At 41.3% G+C, this 14,487-nt stretch overlaps 1 long non-coding RNA gene across 1 annotated transcript in view; it reads right to left on the reverse strand.

Moving 5' to 3' along the window:
• Positions 1 to 393: 393 nt before the first annotated feature.
• LOC130273723 (uncharacterized) overlaps positions 394 to 14,487 on the reverse strand; it is a 77,163-nt gene continuing 63,069 nt past the window's right edge. The window contains exon 3 of the long non-coding RNA XR_008844103.1: positions 394 to 600. This is a non-coding gene — a long non-coding RNA (uncharacterized LOC130273723). The remainder of the gene's footprint in view (positions 601 to 14,487) is intronic.

Below are 14,487 nucleotides of genomic sequence, written 5' to 3' on the forward strand. Positions count from 1 at the left end.
CCTCCAGTGCAAACTAATTGGAGTTAAGATTCACCAATCATGGTGATGTCAGGTTGGTATAGCAACTGCATATATACAACATAATAAACACATATATAAAGTGCCTGGTGCAATTAAATGTGCAATCTGTGCCAATAATAATAAGATACCTTCACTGTCAGCCATATGTTATCATGCATCTCATGTGCGTTGAGCCAATCATCTGCACTTATGTTCCGCTACTTGTTTGTAAACAAATGGACTGCGCATGCGTCCAAGTATCCATGATGCATCAGCGCGTCACTCCCACCCCAGATCTAACTCACAATAGTAACAAAGTGGGCTGCGCCAACAAGTCGCTATCGCACTGGCAAGCTGCGCAGGCGTGACACTGCACGCTACAATAGCAAAAACAGCAACCTCCATTGCTAATATTATACTAGAGCAGGAAAAATAATTAAGTATATATATTTATGATATGGGCAATAATAATGATAACATAATACAAATTAAGGGAGATAAAATAAAAATGGCAGAATGGCTACAATGGCTTCAATCCAGGCTGCAGTTAATGGTCTTCACAATAGTCGATTAGTGCAATTTCTATATCCCGAAATGTGTCTAAAAAGAAAACAAACATATGCACAGGATTAAAATCACAAAATTCCAATGAACATGCATATTCTAGCTGAACAGGATAAAAATAACAAATAAATGAAAAAAAAAGGGGGGAAAATGGAAAAAAATACAACAAATAATAAAAGATAAAAAATAAAATAAAAAATAAATAAACATTTTTAATAAAGAATAAATAAAAATTATACATTAAAATTATACATTATACATCTATTTATATAAAACTCAATGGGGGACATGTATCATTATTTGTGTATGGGTAGAATCAGTTTACCCCTATTGCCGAATTCAAAATTATGCGAAGAAGCGCAAAATTTATCAATCATGCGCAAAGAGTTTAATAAATTGCAGGCAAATATAGTAATCTACTCATACCTCCACTCTTTGAAAAATGAAATCGATGATTTAGAGCATCTTGCTACGTGCAGTCAAAGATGGCTTATATTTGCGTTAAACATATGGTCATTGCGCAAGATGAAATGTACGCCGTTGATAAATTTGTGCGTACTAAGTATGTCACTCCAAGGTACACCAAAACCTACACATCTGGAGGAAATGCTTCACCAGAATTTACACAAGAAAAGACGCAAATAACAGCTTACTCAAAATTTTGACCTAAAATTTTAACACAAAACAGGGGTAAAATCTTTGATACATATCCCCCAATGTGTGTATGTATGTGTGTATGTTCCAGCATCACATCCAAATGGCTAAAGATATTAACATAAAACTTGGCACACGTTACTAATATGTCAACAACAAACATAGGATAGGTGATTTAACCCTTACTCACCCCCATTTGCCAGGGTCGGGGTTTTTTGTTTAAAGTCCCATACAAGTCTACGGGGAAAAAAAAAAAATATATATATATATATATTTCCAAATGGCTGGAGATATTTCGATAATACTTGGTCACATGTTACTTACATGTCCACTTAAAATATAGGATAGTTAATTTAACCCTTAACTACCCCCATTTGTGAGGGTCGGGGTTTTTGTTTAAAGTCTCATGCAAATCAATGGGAAATGTATGTTTCCACATTACTTCCATACGGCTGGAGATATTTCAATAATACCTGGTACACATATAACTTATATGTCAAATAAAAATATATAATAGTTAAATTAACCCTTTCCTACACCCTTACATAAAAGATGGGTTTTTGATTCAAGTCCCATGCAAGTATATGGGACTTCCAGTATCTTACTCCACAAGCTCCGCTCTGCATCTCCTGGTTAATGTGTCAATCTGGCTTGCAAGCCACACACCATCTCACAAAGACTCACCCACATTTTAAGCCACACCCCTTTTATTATCTACCCTTTTTGTGCGTCGGTCTGGCTTGCAAATCATGCCCAATCCCACAAAGCCATGTCCCGTTCTATTTTCAGCTTACAATATCTTCATCACAAATCAGTCCTACCTGAGGACAGGATATGAGGATAGGGCATAAGGACGGGATATGAGGTCGGGATATGAGGACGGGATATGAGGATGGGATGTAAGGACGGTATATTAGGTAGGGGTATGAGGTTGACATAGGAGGACTGGAAATGAGGTCGAGATAGGAGGTCGGGAAATAAGGACGGGATATGAGGTCAGGATTAGTGTTGATCGGCATAGGCCATATTCGAATTCGCGAATATTCGTGAATATATGGACGAATATTGGTCATATATTCGCTAAATTCGCATATTCGTAATATTCACGTTTTATTTTCGCATATGCAAAACTTCGCGTATGCGAAAACTAACATATGTGAAAATTAGCTTAAGCGAAAATTCGCATATACGAAAATTAACATATGCAAATTTTCGCATATGCGAAACTTTGCACGCCAGTCTCACACAGTAGTATTAGAGTCTTCATTACACCAAACAAGCTGGAAACAGAGAGGAATGATCACTGTGATGTGTACTGTGATTAAAAAAAAAAAAAAAAAAGAATATTCGTAATTATGAATATATAGTGCTATATTCGCGAATATTCGCGAATTCGCGAATATGCGATATTCGCGAATAAAATTCGCATTGCGAATATTCGCGAGCAACACTAGTCGGGATATGAGGTCAGAATATGAGGACGGGATAGGAGGTCGAGATATGAGGTCGAAATATGAGGTCGGGATATGAGGAAAGGATACGAGGTCGAGATAGGAGGACAGGATATGAGGTCGAGATAGGAAGTCGGGATATGAGGACCGGATAGGAGGAAGGGATATGAGGTCAAAATATGAGGTCAGGATATGAGGTCGAGATATGATGACAGGATATGAGGAAGGGATATGAGGTTGAGATATGGGGATGGGATATGGGGTTGGAATATGACAACAATATGAAGACGGGATATGAAGTCAAAAGCTTCCTCTTTTGTAGATTTTCCTCCCCAACAAGGATTAGGAAGGAAAAACCAGGCAACGCCGGGTATTCAGCTAGTATCTATATATATATAAAACTCAACGTGTGTGTGCGTGTATGTATCCAGCATCACGTCCAAACGGCCAAAGATATTAACATAAAACTTGGCACACATGTTACTTATATGTCAACAACAAACATAGGATAGGTGATTTAACCCTTACTCACCCCCATTTGCCAGGGGCGGGGTTTATGTTTAAAGTCCCATACAAGTCAATGGGAAATATATGTTACTGCATAACTTCCGAACGGCTTGAGATATTTTGATTATACTTGGTCACATGTTACTTATATGTCCACTTAAAATATAGGATAGTTAATTTAACCCTTAACTACCCCCATTTGTGAGGGTTGGGGTTTATGATATGAGGTTGGGATATGAGAACGGGATATGAGGAAGGGATATGAGGTCGGGATAAAAGGACGGGACATGAGGGCAGGATATGAGGTCGAGATAGGGGGCCAGGATAGGAGGACGGGATATGATGACGGAATATGAGGATGAGATATGATGACGGGATATGAGGTCAATATATGGGGACGGGATATGGGGTCAGCTATGAGGATGGGATATGTGGACAGGATATGAGGTCGGGATATGAGGACAGGATGTGAGGACAGGATATGAGGTTGAGATAGGAGGACGGGATAGGAGGTCAGGATATGGGGACGGGATATGAGGACAGGATATGAGGACGGGATTTGAGGTTGGGATATGAGGACGAGATATGAGGACGGTATATACGGTATAAGGACGGGATATGAGGTTGGGAAATGAGGACGGGATATGAGGTTGAGATATGCGGATGGGATATGGGCATGGGCTATGGGGTTGGGACATGACACCAATATATGAGGATGGGATATGAAGTCAACAGCTTCTTCCTTTGTTGATTTTCCTCCCTAACAAGGATTAGGAAGGAAAAACCAGGCCACACTAGTATAATAAAAAATAAAATAAATACCGTATTTATCGGCGTATAACACGCACTTTTTAGGCTAAAATTTTTAGCCTAAAGTCTGTGTGCGTGTTATACGCCGATACACCCCGGGAAAGGCAGGGGGAGAGAGGCCGTCGCTGCCCGCTTCTCTCCCCCTGCCTTTCCTGGGGTCTAGAGCCCTGCTGTCGGCCCTTTTCACCCCCTGGTTATCGGCGCCGCTGCCCGTTCTGTCCCCCTGACTATCGGTGCCGGCGCCGATAGCCAGGGGGAGAGAAGCGGTGCCGACAGCCAGGGGGAGAGAAGGGGCAGCGGCACCCATTGCCGGCGCCGCTGCCCCGTTGCCTCCCCCATCCCTGGTGGCATAATTACCTGAGTCCGGTCCGCGCTGCTCCGCTGCTCCAGGCCTCCGTCGTGCGTCCCCGGCGTCATTGCTATGCGCTGAACGGCGCGGCGCATGACGTCAGTGCGCCGCGCATAGCCACGACGCTGGAGACGCACGACGGAGGCCTGGAGCAGGGGAGCAGCGCGGACCGGACTCAGGTAATTATGCCACCGGGGATGGGGGAGGCAACGGGGCAGCGGCGCCGGCAATGGGTTCCGCTGCCCCTTCTCTCCCCCTGGATGTCGGCGCCGCTTCTCTCCCCCTGGCTATCGGCGCCGGCACCGATAGTCAGGGGGACAGAACGGGCAGCGGCGCCGATAACCAGGGGGTGAGAAGGGCCGACAGCAGCGCTCTAGACCCCAGGAAAGGCAGGGGGAGAGAAGCGGGCAGCGACGGCCTCTCTCCCTCTGCCTTTCCTGGGGGTATATCGGGGTATACACGCTCACACACGCACCCTCATTTTTTCATGGATATTTGGGTAAAAAACTTTTTTTACCCAAATATCCGTGGTAAAATGAGGGTGCGTGTTATAGGCCGGTGCGTGGTATACCCCGATAAATACGGTAATGAAAAGAAAGAAAAAAGTCAAAGAGCATAGGAATTATGAACACCCTACATATATGGTTTTAGACTGAAGTCTACGTTAAGACTTCTAGGGTACATAGTATCTAACATATGGATCCATTTTAATTCTGTGGATACATTTCATTTGTTTGTTCTCTTTTTAGACACATTTCGGGTTACAGAAACTGCACTAGTCGACTATTGGGAAGAACCTCCACTGCAGCCTGGATCTAAGCCGTTGTAGCCGTTCTTTGTATTATGCTATCATTATTATTGCCCGTATATATATATATATATATATATATATATATATACAGTACAGACCAAAAGTTTGGACACACCTTCTCGTTCAAAGAGTTTTCTTTATTTTCATGACTATGTAAATTTTAGATTCACACTGAAGGCATCAAAACTATGAATTAACACATGTGGAATTATAGACATAACAAAAAAAGTGTGAAACAACTGAAAATATGTCATATTCTAGGTGGAAAGTGTCCCCAAGTGCAGTCACAAAAACCATCAAGAGCTACAAAGAAACTGGCTCACATGCGAACCGCCCCAGGAAAGGAAGACCAAGAATAACCTCTGCTGCGGAGGATAAGTTCATCTGAGTCACCAGCCTCAGAAATCGCAGGTTAACAGCAGCTCAGATTAGAGACCAGGTCAATGCCACACAGAGTTCTAGCAGCAGACACATCTCTAGAACAACTGTCAAGAGGAGACTGTGCGAATCAGGCCTTCATGGTAGAATATCTGCTAGGAAACCACTGCTAAGGACAGGCAACAAGCAGAAGAGACTTGTTTTGGCTAAAGAACACAAGGAATGGACATTAGACCAGTGGAAATCTGTGCTTTGGCCTGATGAGTCCAAATTTGAGATCTTTGGTTCCAACCACCATGTCTTTGTGCGACGCAGAAAAGGTGAACGGATGGACTCTACATGCCTGGTTCCCACCGTGAAGCATGGAGGAGGAGGTGTGAGAGTGCTTTGCTGGTGACACTGTTGGGGATTTATTCAAAATTGAAGGCATACTGAACCAGCATGGCTACCACAGCATCTTGCACTGGCATGCTATTCCATCCGGTTTGCGTTTATTTGGACCATCATTTATTTTTCAACAGGACAATGACCCCAAACATTCCTCCAGGCTGTGCAAGGGCTTTATGACCAAGAAGGAGAGTGATGGGGTGCTGCACCAGATGACCTGGCCTCCACAGTCACCAGACCTGAACCCAAAGGCAAAAGGGCCAACAAGTGCTAAGCATCTCTGCGAACTCCTTCAAGACTGTTGGAAGACCATTTCAGGTGACTACCTCTTGAAGCTCATCAAGAGAATGCCAAGAGTGTGCAAAGCAGTATTCAAAGCAAAAGGTGGCTGCATTGAAGAACCTAGAATATGACATATTTTCAGTTGTTTCACACTTTTTTGTTATGGCCATAATTCCACATGTGTTAATTCATAGTTTTGATGCCTCCAGTGTGAATCTACAATTTTCATAGTGATGAAAATAAAGAAAACTCTTTGAATGAGAAGCTGTGTCCAAACTTTTGGTCTGTACTGTATATATACAGTGGGGATCAAAAGTTTGAGCACCCCAGGTAAAAATTTGTATTATATTTTATATAATAATACATTATCATATTATCATATCTTATAATATGTCAACAAAAGTTAGATTTTATTTCCATCATTTACACTTTCAAAATAACAGGAAAAAAAATGGCGTCTGCAAAAGTTTGGGCACCCTGCAGAGTTAATATCTTTGGCAAGTATCACAGCCTGTGAACGCTTTTTGTAGCCAGCCAAGAGTCTTTAAATTCTTGTTTGAGATATCTTTGCCCATTCTTCCTTACAAAAGTCTTCCAGTTCTTTGAGATTTCTGGGCTGTCTGTCATGCACTGCTCTTGTAAGGTCTATCCATAGATTTTCAATTATGTTGAGGTCAGGAGATTGTGAAGGTCATGGCAAAACCTTCAGTTTATGCCTCTTGATGTAATCCCCCGTGGATTTCAAGGTGTGTTTAGGATCATTATCCATTTGTAGAAGCCATCCTCTCTTTAACTGCAGCTTTTACACAGATGGCATCAAGTTATCATCCACAATTTGCTAAAATGTTATTGAATCCATTTTTCCTTCTACTCGTGAGATGTTCCCTGTGCCACTGGCTGCAATACAACCCCAAAGCATGATTGATCCACCCCCTTGGTTAACAGTTGGACAGAGGTTCTTTTCATTTAATTCTGTTCCCCTTCTTCTCCAAACGTACCTTTGCTCATTCCGGTCAAAAAGTTCAATTTTAACCTAATCGGTCCACAGAACTTGTTTTCTAAAATGCATCAGGCTTGTCTATATGTTCATTTGCAAAGTTCAAACGCTGATTTTTATGGTGAGGATGTAGAAGAGGTTTTCTTCTGATGACTCTCCCATGAAGACCATATTTGTACAAGTATCTCTTTATAGTGGAATAGAGTACCATAACTTTAGTGTGTGCCAGATCTTTCTGGAGGGATTGTGCAGTCAAACGTGGGTTTTGAATTGTTTTTCTCACAATCCTGCGAGCTGTTCTGTCTGATATTTTTCTTGGTCTTCCAAATCTTGCTTTAACTTTCACTGTTCCTGATGACTGCCATTTCTTGATAACATTCCGAACAGAGGATATTGACATCAGAAAATGTTTTGCTATCTTCTTATAGTCTTCCCCAGCTTTGTGAGCATCAACTATTTTCAGTGTCAGATTTTTAGACAACTGCTTAGAAGAACCCATGGTGCTGATTGTTTGGGCAAGGTCAGATGAGTCTGGAAATTTAAAACCTTTGAGACTGACATCGCCTGGTCTTCCCAGATGATGATTGAGAACAATCCATGACACTGGCAGGTCTCAGCTTTGCAAAGAGGGCAGTGCATGCTATAAATTCTGCAGGGTGCCCAAACTTTTGCAGATGCCATTTTTTTGTTTTCTGTTATTTTGAAAGTGTAAATGATGGAAATAAAATCAAACTTTTGTTGACATATAATAAGAATGTCTAATCTGTAATTTGATGCCTTTTGGAGATTTTTCCATCTTTCCTTGGCTTCTTTATGCACATTAATACAAACTTTTGATCCCCACTGTATATATATATATATATATATATATATATATATATATAGAAAGTCCATAAAAAGCAGCACATCCAGAATGGTGGAATGGGTGCAAGCCTATTGAACCTCGGTGTTCCGGTTCTGCTGGATATGTAATGGATAAAGGCAGCACACCACGATAATGTAATCCAAAAAACTGTGAATTTATTCCATGATGTAGAAAACAACGTTTCGGCGATCTCTCACCGCCATTTTCAAGTGCATACAAGTGATACAGAGGGGTTTAAATACACACTTCCCCAATTAATAACATCATCACACATTAGCATAATCAGTGACATCACAATAAAAACCAAAATATAAACAAAATATAAAAACCGTGTTATACAATCATATATAGTATAGTGACTATACAAAATGCTCTAAACATGCATTTAGCCCGTTATTATATATGCCGATCTACCAGCACAGTTATATGAATCGGCATAAAAAGTGCAACATAAAGTGTCAACAGTGACAGTGTACAGGTGTGTGAGATTAAAAACATTAATTGTCATGGTGCCAACCACGCTACTGACCTCGTGTGCGCCGCCATTGTCCGCAACCTCGGAGCCCCGGCTAACATCGCCGGATGAGGACTTCCGGGCAAGGAGAATATTAGCCAATAACAGTGTGGCGTCATGGTTGCTAGGCTCCAACAGGAGGCGTCTAGCTAGAGAGTATCATAGTGTGGAGCCAATCAATGGCATTCTATTGTGCATGTTCGTTGGTTATTTCAAGGCTGCGGGCGCCATTTTAGAAAAGGGCAATGTAAAGGTGCCGATACTGGCAAACTAGTGAATAGCCGATTCCAATGTTCTAACTTGTAAGGTGAACATAGGAAAACTAGGTGACTCCCAATAAACCCCTACATACATACAATTACCACTTGCAATAATACAATCATGGGGCCGGAAGACAGCAGTCTCCCCATTAATTTGTGTACCTGGCTGTGTAACAAAGGATACAATTAAGTACCCCCTGTATCACAGTACTCCTGATCCACTGGGAGTGAATCCCTCCCCCTATGGTCCATAGAGTCTATTACCAGGACACTATTGTTATGTGGGAAACAGTGTCCCAAGGCTCCCTATCATCCACATGCCATTCATTGGGTTATCTGTAGAGTTATGTAAGGGAGTACCTCTAATGTGAATTATGAAGAATGAAGAGAAGGTTTTTTTTTTATAGAGCTATGGCACCACACTATATTGACATAAACATCCCCGACCAAAAAAGAAAATAAAAAATTATATATTACAAGAAATTATATAAAAAGGTGTACATATATAGAAAACTGCGGACCCAGGCGCAATATTTGGCTGTTCAGTGTTTTCTGTGGCACCATGACATAAGTCTTGAAAATCTAAAACAGAAAAAAAGAAAAAAATTAATAATCAATATTCATATAAGATATCACTTGTACATATTTATAACAACCTGGACACTGCCAGCATCAAGTGGCTATGCCCCATGGTGCAGTAATATCCTCCATTATACCATTTTTGGGGGTACCACAAATTCGACATTTAAACCATTTGGTTTGAGTGAGTTCAATTCAAAGATCCATCTTAATTCTCTTTTTTGTAGGATGGTGACCCTATCCCCATCTCTCTTTAGTGGCGGGATGTGGTCTACCACCATACATTTTAGATAACGTTCAGAGTGGCCTGCATCCAAGAAATGTTTGGACACCGGGAGGTCAATCCTTTTTTTTCTGATTGTATAGCGGTGCTGATTGAGTCTAGTTTAAAAATTCACAATTTGTCTCCCCTATATGTATAAGATTGCAGGGGCACCACAAGATGTAAATTACAAATTCGCTGTCACATGTTAGGTAATGTTTAATAGGGAATGTCTTCCCCGTCTTTGGATGCACAAACTCCTCCCCTTTCTGGATGTATTTACAATTTATGCATCTCCGACAGGGAAAGCACCCCTTGGATTGCACAGTGAGGAATTTCTGCGAACCTGATCTCGATCTAGCTACATCAGCTTTTACCAGGCGGTCCCTTAAATTTCTAGCCCTACGATAAGACATTAATGGAACATTTTGTAGCTCAGGTATATTAGGGTAACCATCGCTTATGAGATGCCAATGTTTTTTTATTTTTTGAGCAATCATCCCCGAGACCTCGTTATACGTAGAGATTAACGGGATCCGGGATGTCTGATCTTTTTTCCTCCTTGGATGTCTCAAGCACTGTCTCTCCTCCTGTAGTTTCTGTTTTTGTTGTTCTTTGATCTTTGAATTGAACTAACTCAAACCAAATGGTTTAAATGTCGAATTTGTGGTCCCCCCAAAAATGGTATAACGGAGGATATTACTGCACCACGGGGCATAGCCACTTGATGCTGGCAGTGTCCAGGTTGTTATAAATATGTACAAGTGATAACTTATATGAATATTGATTATACATTTTTTTCTTTTTTTCTGTTTTAGATTTTCTGTGTCATGGTGCCACAGAAAACACTGAACAGCCAAATATTGCGCCTGGGTCCGCAGTTTTCTATATATGTACACCTTTTTATATAATTTCTTGTAATATATAAATTTTTATTTTCTTTTTTGGTCGGGGATGTTTATGTCAATATAGTGTGGTGCCATAGCTCTTTAAAAAACAAAAACCTTCTCTTCATTCTTCATAATTCACATTAGAGGTACTCCCTTACATAACTCTACAGATACCCCAATGAATGGCATGTGGATGATAGGGAGCCTTGGGACACTGTCTCCCACATAACAATAGTGTCCTGGTAATAGACTCTATGGACCATAGGGGGAGGGATTCACTCCCAGTGGATCAGGAGTACTGTGATACAGGGGGTACTTAATTGTATCGTTTGTTACACAGCCAGGTACACAAATTAATGGGGAGACTGCTGTGTTCCGGCCCCGTGATTGTATTATTGCAAGTGGTAATTGTATGTATGTAGGGGTTTATTGGGAGTCACCTAGTGTTCCTATGTTCACCTTACAAGTTAGAACATTGGAATCGGCTATTCACTAGTTTGCCAGTATCGGCACCTTTACATTGCCCTTTTCTAAAATGGCGCCCGCAGCCTTGAAATAACCAACGAACATGCGCAATAGAATGCCATTGATTGGCTCCACACTATGATACTCTCTAGCTAGACGCCTCCTGTTGGAGCCTAGCAACCATGACGCCACACTGTTATTGGCTAATATTCTCCTTACCCGGAAGTCCTCATCCGGCGATGTTAGCCGGGGCTCCGAGGTTGCGGACAATGGCGGCGCACACGAGGTCAGTAGCGTGGTTGGCACCATGACGATTAATGTTTTTAATCTCACACACCTGTACATTGTCACTGTTGACACCTTATGTTGCACTTTTTATGCCGATCCATATAAGTGTGCTGGTAGATCGGCATATATAATAACGTGCTAAATGCATGTTTAGAGCACTAAGAGCATTGTGCATAGTCACTATACTATATATGATTGTATAACACGGTTTTTATATTTTGTTTATATTTTGGTTTTTATTGTGATGTCACTGATTATGCTAATGTGTGATGATGTCATTAATTGGGGAAGTGTGTATTTAAACCCCTCTGTATCACTTATATGCACTTGAAAATGGCGGTGAGAGATCGCCGAAACGTTGTTTTCTACATCATGGAATAAATTCACAGTTTTTTGGATTACATTATTGTGGTGTGCTGCCTTTATCCATTACATATATATATATATATATATATATATATATATATATATATATATATAATTATTTTTCCTGCTCTAGTATAATATTAGCAATGGAGGTTACCATTTTTTTGCTATTGTAGTGGGTAGTGACATGCCTCAGTGATGGGCAGTGCGCTTACGCTTACTTCCTGGTGCTGCCGTAGTTCACAGAGTATGACTAGTGAGGATAAGGGCACTGTGTGCAGCTGTGTAGTTTGACCAGCACATATTGCGAGTTAGATCTGGGGCGGAAGTGACGCGCTGATGTGTCATGGATATTTGGACGCGTGCACAGTCCATTTGTTTAGAAACAAGTAGCAGAACATGAGTACAGATTATCGGCTCAACGGACATGAGATCCATGATTACATATGGCTGACAGTGAAGGTATCTGATTAATATAAGCACAGATTGAACATTTGATTGCACCAGGCACTTATATATATATATATATATATATATATATATATGTGTATATATACAGTAGTCCCTCAACATACGATGGTAATTCGTTCCAAACGACCCATCGTTTGTCGAATCCATCGTATGTTGAGGGATTCGTGCAATGTAAAAAGTGCATTTAATACTCACCTGTCCCCGCCGCTCCGGACCGCGTCCTCACCGCTCCCGATGCTGTCCCTGGGGCTCCCGATGCTGTCCCGCTGCTCCGGCGTCTTCTTCGTGATCCTCTGGCTTCTTCTGCATCTTCTATGGCGTCCGGGCCTCGCTTTCTGGTGACGTTATTACGTTGCTGCGCCGGGACGGCGTGCGCACAATGTAATAACGACGCCGGAAAGCGAGGCCCGGACCCCGGGAAGATGCAGAAGACGCCGGAGGATCGCGAAGTGGATGCGGAGCAGCGGGGATAGGTAAGTGAACCTGTCCAGGATGCTTAAACTGCTATCCGACAGCAGCTTAAGCATTTTGCGCTGTCGGATAGCAGTTAATGCGATGGCCCCGACATATAAAAGCATTGTATGTCGATGCTGACATTGACATGCGATGGCCTCTGAGAGGCCATCGTATGTCGATTTTATCATATGTCGGGGCCATTGAATGTATATATATGTTTATCATGTTGTATATATGCAGTTGCTATACCAATCGGACATCACTATGATTGATGGATCTTAACTCCAATTAATTTGTACTGGAGGTGTGCTTATGTCTGATTGCACATTCGTAACACTTGTATTGTATCCAATGAAATGTATTTGAGGTATATAAATAAATAAATATATATATATATATATATATATATATATATATATATATATGCACTATTTGTATTTGCACTATGCTTGATAAAGGCTACTGCTGCCGAAACTTTCCATTTGGAGATGGGGACAATAAAGAATTCCAGTTTTTAAATGATCCTCGACCTGGCTGGTGCAGTGATTTTTGGACTTTGTGTATGCTGATCCTGCCTGGGCAACCACAGACACAGAGGTCGACCCCCAGTGGAGTTTTAGCTTCCTTCTTACGTGTTTGCCCTTTCAAGACGTGCACAGAGTGAGTAGTGGATCTATTGGAACCATGACAACACAGACGGGAACAGATACGTCAGGTGATATTACCCCGAATACCTTCTCTTATACTGAACAGGATGCTCATAGGATCTTGAACACCGTACATAAAGAAGTAACTTTCTTAAGTGTTCCATCAGTGGAATTGTTACGCAGAAAGTGGGATGTGGAATCAAGGAGACATAACCCTTGAACTACATCTTGCCACTCTGAGTATTACCGTGAACAATGGATACAGCGAGGCATGCAGTCTCACCTTAGTCCAAACCTTTTTCCCCACAATGATGCATTCCATTTGAAGTTTATACAAATATCTAACAAGTATGCAATTGACTTTATGCTATTAAATATGGAGTTTCTTCAGGTGGAGATTGACAAGACTAAGTTAAAATGTCTGGAAGTGGAAGAATCACTTAAAACTCTATTACCTCCCCAGGACTACTAAAATGCAAAAGAAAAATTAGCATCCTGCTTACTTAAACATCCACAGGATTTGGAGGAAACTAAAAGAAATAAGTGGCATTGGGATCCGGAAGATTATAATGAGGGCAAGATCTACATGTGGCAATCTCATATGGATCCCGAAAGGGGTAGTTGCTGCCAGAGATCACATCCACGTAATCGTAGTAAAACTAACCCTAATATTGATGGTTTCCTCTCTACAGCACTGGACACTGATTCAGCTGATGGCTCCTCCCAAAGACTTTTTTTACCCAGAGGCAGGGATATACCGGCAAAACCAGGCGGGGAGGAAGAAAACATAGGAAGAGGGGCTGCAACACCACAATATCGGAACAACACCAGGCCACTGAGAGGACTTCCACACACGAGGACCCACCCTCATTAGTGGTAAATATTTCCTAGGTGGAACTTTCTGAGATTGAGTTAAATGTGTTACAGAGAGGATTATCATTTTGTCCGACTGTAAATACCGATTGGTTTGAGTTAACTGTTGATTTAGAAATGTTTTTCAGGAGTTTACGTTTGAAGGGACATTTTTGTGACAATTAAATGGTAGACCAATGAATTATCATTGAAAGCAGGTGGTCTATTTAACAACAGTACATTATTCTGCCACGTAAACATAATGGGATTGAGGCTTTTGTAGAAGTAGTGACACATGAAATTGAGGAGTTATGTACACAATCTGAACAAAATACAGTGAGGTGGGGTAATTTAACCCCTAAGGATTCAGCGTTTTTCAGTT

This window comes from Hyla sarda, chromosome 5 (genome assembly GCF_029499605.1).
Source record: "Hyla sarda isolate aHylSar1 chromosome 5, aHylSar1.hap1, whole genome shotgun sequence".
NCBI classification, from domain to species: domain Eukaryota; kingdom Metazoa; phylum Chordata; class Amphibia; order Anura; family Hylidae; genus Hyla; species Hyla sarda.